This window comes from Penaeus chinensis, chromosome 5 (genome assembly GCF_019202785.1).
Source record: "Penaeus chinensis breed Huanghai No. 1 chromosome 5, ASM1920278v2, whole genome shotgun sequence".
NCBI classification, from domain to species: domain Eukaryota; kingdom Metazoa; phylum Arthropoda; class Malacostraca; order Decapoda; family Penaeidae; genus Penaeus; species Penaeus chinensis.
Genome location: NC_061823.1, coordinates 26,431,099 through 26,438,598, shown reverse-complemented (window position 1 = coordinate 26,438,598; position 7,500 = coordinate 26,431,099). Strand labels below are relative to the sequence as shown.

The window sequence follows — 7,500 nt, the reverse complement described above, 5'->3', positions numbered from 1 at the left end:
GGAGAAAGGAGAGAGCATGAAAAGGATATGAACGGAGGAGAGAGAGGAGAGGATGAAAGAGGCGGACGGAATAAAAGGAAGAAGGAAGAGAGTGTGAGAAGGGAAGGAACGAGTTAAGAAAAGAAATAGGGGGACAAAGGGGGTTGGGAAAAGATATGAGAGGGGAAAGCGAAAGAGGAAAGGAAATGAGGGGAAGACAGTACAAAAAAAAGGAAGAAGAGGGCGAGGAGGACAAGATTAGCTCCACGAGGCGAGTGGGGGGGGGGCGGAAGGATGGGGGAGGAGGGGAGGATACAGGTGTATCTTGGTTTAGGCCATGTCGGGCGGGAAGGCGGTAGAAAGGGGTATCCCCTGCCCATACCCATAAGTTTGGCCCAAACAGCAGTCCTATTTGGGTACAAATACCCGGGCAGCGGAGAGGAAGAAGAAGGGGAGAGTTTCTGTAAAGAGGCAAAGGTAGTGCGGTTTTGGAAGGGGGGGGAGGGGGGTGAAAGGGGTGTAACAATATGGCTTGTGTGGTTTGTGCGTTTGAATAGAAATCTGTAATGATGTTTATTATGTGCACCGCATGAAGTTCTATTCAGATTTAAGTAAATAGATAAATATGTTATCAAGTAAATGTATCTGTGGAAGTAATTTATTGGGTGAGCAGATTTTGAATTTCTTGTCTCTAGTTTCCTTTTTGCGTGTGTGTGTGTATGTGTGTGTGTGTGAGCGCGCGCGTGTATATGTGTGCGTATGTTTGTGTGTGTGTGTGCGTGCGTGTGCGCGCGTGTGAAAGGCACGGCCCCGATGATCTGCGACGCCGAGGCTGCTCCCAGAAGGAAAGAGTCCCGACCGCCGGCCACGAAAGCAGCGCGCAGGGTGCCCAAACTACGGCAGGGTAGAGGAGGGGGCGGGGGTGCCCTACATTAGCGAGGAGAAGAGCGACGTGCCTTTGTCTGTAGCAAGGCTGGAAGTGCCTGAGACGGGGCAGGCGGTGGCCACGATGCCCCACATCACGAGGTGAAGGAGGAAGATGCCCGCTCAATAAAGAAGGGATGCGGCGCCCGGCTTGGAGAAACCGGATCTCGGATCGACGGCGCTCGGGGGAGAGGGAGTCGCGGGGACACGGGGCGAATGCACACGCCTATATGTGTACTGTAGGTATAAAAAAGAAAAAAAAATAAGAAAAAAAATATATATACCTATAACTATATATGTATATATGCACCCATACACGCACATACACGCGTGCGCACACACACACACATACACACACAAGCACACCTACATACGCATAAATCTTACTTATATACTTACATTCATACTTGCATATACAGATAGATAAACAGATAAATATGTGTGTGTGAGAGTGTGCATACATACATACATACATACATACATACATACATACATACATACATACATACATACATACATACATACATACATTCATACATACATACATACATACATACATACATACATATAGTATGTACAAACGTACCCACATACATACATAAATACATACGTATACATACATACATACATACATACATACATACATACATACATACATACACATACACATACATACATACATACATACATACATACATACATACATACATACATACATACATACAAACATACGCGTATACACATACATACATACGCATATACATACTCAGACATTCATACATATTTACATACTTACACAAATATTTGTACATGTAAATAAGTAGACAATTTGCTAGATATGTCGATAGAAAGATGTATACAAAGCGAGAGAAGAAGGAGAAAGGATAATAGAGAAACAGTCAAAGGAAAAGTAATTGAAATCCCAAATAGAAACTGGACCCTTGTCAATGACCTTCTCCTTCGCCATAGGCCTAACTGTGAGTATTTAGCGACTTGAGGATTTCGTTTTGTTAGCTGCAATGTCTGTGGTTCTGTACTGATTTGGTTCTCTTCTATATCCTTTCTTTGTCTTTGTCTGTCTGTCTGTCTGTCTGTATGTTTGTCTGGTTCTGTCTGCCTCTCTCTTCTCTCTCTTCTTTCTCTTCTCTTCTCTCTTCTTTCTCTTCTCTCTTCTTCTCTTCTCTCTCTTCTCTCTCTTCTATCTATTCTCTCTCTCTCTCTCTCTCTCTCTCTCTCTCTCTCTCTCTCTCTCTCTCTCTCTCTCTCTCTCTCTCTCTCTCTCTCTCTCTCTCTCTCTCTCTTCTCGCTACCTCCCTCAATCTCAGCAGAAATCGTGTTCGCGTGTGTTTACAAACACAGCTTCATCCACTTGAAAATTTATTCCGAGACCGATCTTTCACCTGGACGCTTATCGCCCGACATATAACCTCCTGGTGTTATCTTTCCGGTCTATCAGCTGTGCCATAGTGTGGACACGTTATCTTGCCCCTCCAGGACAGCGCTCGGACATGCGGAGTGGCTCACAGACTTCCTATGTCTCATTTCCGACAAGTGAAATAGTAAATAAGATCATTGGATTTCATTAATTCTTTCCACAATTTATACCTGCGAATTATGACACTTCAGGGCGCAAGAAACCGCGCGTGAACTGGCTGCAAATGGGCAGCGAATAACTGTCTCTCCACACGCACGCACGCACTCCAACAACCCATTCTCTTCCCACAAGTCAAAAAATAGTTTGTCCGCACACACACATATGGAGCAAGTGTCATGGATGAAAAGTTACAACTCTCTACCTCCCGCCGTCTACGCTAGAGGTCTCCCCAGTCTGTAATTCGCTCGGCCGAAGTGCCTGGCCCGGGCCGAGGTGGAGGACTCGCCGCCCCGCTAATGTAAATACTAGCTTCGCGCAGGACGGTTGTGTTGCGTGGCGCTCCGGACCCGCTGACTGCGCGCCGCCTCGTCGCTCACTCGCCTGCTCTCCCTCTCATGCGATACCGGGATTTACAGTGCTGCTTCAACCTCCCACGCATTCTTACATGTGCGCACGCTGCTCTGTCCTTTTTGTGATTACATTCGTGTGTATACACCTGGAGGATACTGTGATATTGATTGATTTGCCATGAATAGTTTGATCAAAAACGTCTTGACATGTTAAGAAAATGTGAAGAACTTGTCGAGAGTGATTCAAATAAGTTGAAATCTTGTGAGATAGAAAGCTCTACCGAGCATCAAATAAATGCTGAAAACAGTTCTTGTATGATTATATGGAAAATGTTGATGGTTTTCCGTGATTGACGTAAGTGAGGTTCGCATAGTGGAAAATGTACGGGATAAGCACAGGTTTATACCAACAGAAGTGATACATCGCACGGATAGTCTACTAAAAGGTAAGGAGGCAACCCCACCAGCTGATTCATGTTCGGGAGACACGTTTCAGGAAAGGAAGCGAACGCTGTAGTTGTCGTGGATGTTTCTTAATAAACGAGATACAAATAAACTTAAAATAAACAGGATTTGAAGATGATAAACAGAGGTAGCCAGATGACTAAAGGAGATGGAAAAAGTGATATAAAAAGTTTCAGGTTAACGTGCAGTGCAGGAACGTTATCACTTTTCGCCGTTGGGTCAAGGATAAAAACGATATTATGGTTAGGAAGATAATGGTGAATGAAAGGAAATGGAATGAGGACAAACTGGCAGTAAAAACAATTCGCGAGTGTTGTTACACACTATGCTGCATCTGTTGACAAGCGAATGTGTGTTTTTCTTAATACACGATTGTATTTGTGCTTGTGTGGGTTGTTATCCATACTCGTGTGTGTGTGTGTGTGTGTGTGTGTGTGTGTGTGTGTGTGTGTGTGTGTGTGTGTGTGTGTGTGTGTGTGTGTATTTGTGTTTGTGTTTGTGTTTGTGTTTGTGTACATATACACACACACTCACACATATATATATGTGTGTGTGTGTGTGTGTGTGTGTGTGTGTGTGCATATATATATATATATATATATATATATATAAATATATATACACATGCATATATATGTACATACACACACATTTATATTTATATATATAATATATATAATATATATAATATATATATATATATATATATATATATATATATATATATATATATATATGTACATGCATTTATGTATATCATATCATGGAACCATACGTGTGGTCGTAAATGTGAATACTTGTGACGTTTTTTAGTTTTGGTACGTTGATACATGGTGATTCCTAATCTCAAATATTACATGGTAAAAAAACAAAGCAGAAACTAAGACCTTAAAAGAAGGATTAAAATAGAAGGATTAAAAATACCAGGGAGGGTGAAGGAAGGCACGGGACGCCGCGAGGGTGATGAAATGTAGAGTAAAGGCTGGCAGGATCCGAGTGTGGGAGTGAAGGGTCGGGAATTTAGGGGGAAACTCAAACAGGAGAGCGAGGAAGGGAAAGAAGGGGATAAACGAGAGAAAGAAAGACCGAGAGATGTAGGGACGAAGGAAAATCAGATGCAAGGGTAAACGGGGGACAGGGAAGGAAGGGAATCAAAGGTAGCCAAACGAAGGAGAGAATAGGGCAGCGGAGGAAAGAGTGAGCGGGCGCAAGAGCGAAGAGGCAAGGCAGGGCCATTCACCAGCTGCCGCGGGACACTCCTGCACTCTGCTCGCACTGGCGGGCCGGGGATCCTTCTGATACAGTTAGGTATGAAGGCCCGGATGGGACTCAGGCAGTGTCATGTGGCACGGCATGCGGCGCGCTGCACGGTTGCATGTGTGTTTGTGGTGTGTGTGTCTGTTAGTGGTGTGGGCATGTGTGGTGTGTGGTATCGAGTGGCGTGGACAATGAATATCCTCGTGTGGCTGTCTTGCTCGGCGTCGGAATTGAGATGCGTGGCCGGGGAGGGAGGGAAAGGGGGGGCAAGGCAGGCCCCGTACATTCTGTCGTTGTCGTCTCGTATGGCTGTCACACTCCTAACGCAATAGCTGCAATCTAGCGGTTTATGGTTTCACAGCCCCCAATTAATCTTGTAATTGGACACTGGAGTGCCAGGTGATCTGAATCATGTGGTGCGTATTGCTATTTTGGAGCAAACAGGGGAATCTCGCATCTTTCATTAGTGTTTTTGTAAGCCCCCGAGGGAAGGCTGTGCGGTATTGCCTTATGTCGAGGTGTGGAAATACACGCTGAGCAGTTGACAGACAGAAAGCTGGAGTGTGAGTCAGCTGGGAATAACTAGAATCAGGATATGTAAAAGAGTTGTTCATAAAATCCTACGAAGATGTAAAATGCTGTTGTAAGGTATAAATGTAAACATGTCGATTAAATGAATAACATAAATAAGCATACTGGGGTGCTGATACGTTGAATAAATGAGCAACATTTATGAGCAAGAATGATCGTGGACATAGAGAGGAAGAATGTTTGGATGAAGGATTCTAAACTGTAACGAGGTCTATGTGTTGGGTGTGGACAGTGTCGACGTGTGTTAATCTGTTATTGCAGTGCATATTGAAGGACGTGTGAAGGTGTGTTATGAGGGTGTGAATAGCACTGGGCTGTGTTTTTCTCTTTCGACACGAGCAAAGGCGTCGTTTTTCTTCTTGCCTCATGCTTTTTATTGCAAGTTTTGAATTATTGTCCGTCCAGTGTAATGAGGAATGCCAGTGTCTTTTTGAGTTGAAGCATGGCCAAAGCATTAGCAGTCTTTATATATATATTTATATCTCTATCTATCTATCTATATACATATATATGTATGTGTGTGTGTGTGTGTGTGTGTAAATATATAAATAGATAGATAGATAAATAGATAGACAGATATATATATGTGTATATATATATGCAGACATAAACCTCAATTACGGAGACTGTTTGTTGCGTCAACCATACAGACTTAGGAAACTTAACGATCGCTGGTCCCACGGCTTGCCCTCCGTCTTAACGAGAGCACGTTAATGGAACAGTAATGAGCGGAGCGGCCTCAGCATCATCGCAGCTTCGCCTCACGGAACAGTTTCGCGGTTAGCCGAGACCGTACACTTCGCCCGGAACTGTTGTTGTCACTCTTGCCTCATAAAGCCAACGTTGCGCCACCGAGGGAAAGGGGGATCTATAGCAAGCGGGAAAGGGGGGGGGGGGTCGAGAGCAAGCGGGAAAGGGGGGGGGGTCGAGAACAAGCGGGAAAGGGGGGGGGGGGGGGTCGAGAGCAAGCGGGAAAGGGGGGGGGGGCGATAGCAAACGAGGGAAGGGGATGTGTGGGGAGGGGGGGGTGGGGGAGGTTAGCGAGCCTGGGCCTATGCCGCCGGAAGAAAAGTTTCCTGTATAATTTCACATTTTGTCCCTGTGCCGGAAATGTCGTGTCCTGTCGGTGGGCCGCGTGTCCCCGATACGTAACGGGGCTTTTGTAATCACCACAAACGTTCCCATTATGTCTCCTGAAGTGTGCATGTTTTAGCAGCTCGGACCTCGGCCTCGGTGTCGGGTGTCCCAACGTTCACTTGTCAAAACACCGACAAAGAAGCTGTTGTTGTTTTGATTCCGTCCTTTACCACGCCCCTCGACACCACCCCCGCCCAGTAAACGGTGCGGCGCCGGACGCAAGAACTTGCCCCGATCCAAAATAGCTTTCTTCCCAAAGGGCATTTAAATCCCAGCAAAACCCACCTGTTCCCCGGAAGTAGCCGCAGGGCCGTTGTTGTTGCTGTCTCCCTCCGTCCCCTCCGCCCCCTCCGCCCTGTCTCCCTCCCTCCCTCCCTCTCCCCTCCCTCCCGCCTGCCCGAAGTCTCGAGATCCCAAAGTAAGACTCTCGAAGTCATTGGCCGCAGCGACTCCCACACCGAGATTAAGGTTCCCGGGACTCGGCGGCCGCAGCGCTCCTCCTCCGGCCATCATTACTGGGGAGTCTTTGTGCCTTACAAGGGGCGAGATGTGCACAGCCATCAGACGCTTTGTAGTGTGAGCACGAATGGCCGGCCATCGCAGGCCCGTGCTGGGCAACATGCGGTTTATTTTGGTTGCTTTTAAAAGCGCTTTGTGTAATATTTTTCATTCTTAAATTCCTCGTAAGCTAATATCAGTCATTACGATGTGCATCAGCCAGAACGGACGGATTTTACAGAGGCAAAGATTCCTGTACCATGTCTACTCAAACCCAACAGGATATAGACAGTTTGATCTGAAATTTAATGAATAACTTCAGGCGGTGTGGGAAGCGGTGGTTTTTGATTTCGCGCCACAAAGGCATCGAGAGTCGATTAATCTCATTACACGAATATCTCTTGCTCGCTTCTTGTGATGGCGTTGAAATCTCACTTTGCCATATGAGGACCGTAAGTTATCGCTTGCCCGAAACGTTTTTGCTACCGCCGATCACAGTACTTTTTCCGTCCTGATTAGATTCTTTCTCACGCTAATCCCATCGGCAAATTCAAAGGGGGAGGGGGTATCACACGCGGTAAAAAGTTGATGTATTGCACGTAAAAAAGAAGTTGGAATGCAGCGAGATCACGTAGCTACATGCAGCGGCTCGGCCACAGGAACAGCAGTTACGGAGCTTGAGAATAGAAACAAAGGTTTCAAGTG

The 7,500-nt window shown here is 45.9% G+C and overlaps 1 protein-coding gene across 1 annotated transcript in view; it reads left to right on the top strand.

The window, feature by feature from the left end:
• The first annotated feature begins 2,708 nt into the window (after window positions 1-2,708).
• Window positions 2,709-7,500, top strand: part of LOC125025798 (protein tramtrack, beta isoform-like) — a 71,743-nt gene continuing 66,951 nt past the window's right edge. The window contains exon 1 of the mRNA XM_047614032.1: window positions 2,709-3,293. The gene's annotated coding sequence lies outside the window, so the exon portion shown is untranslated. The remainder of the gene's footprint in view (window positions 3,294-7,500) is intronic.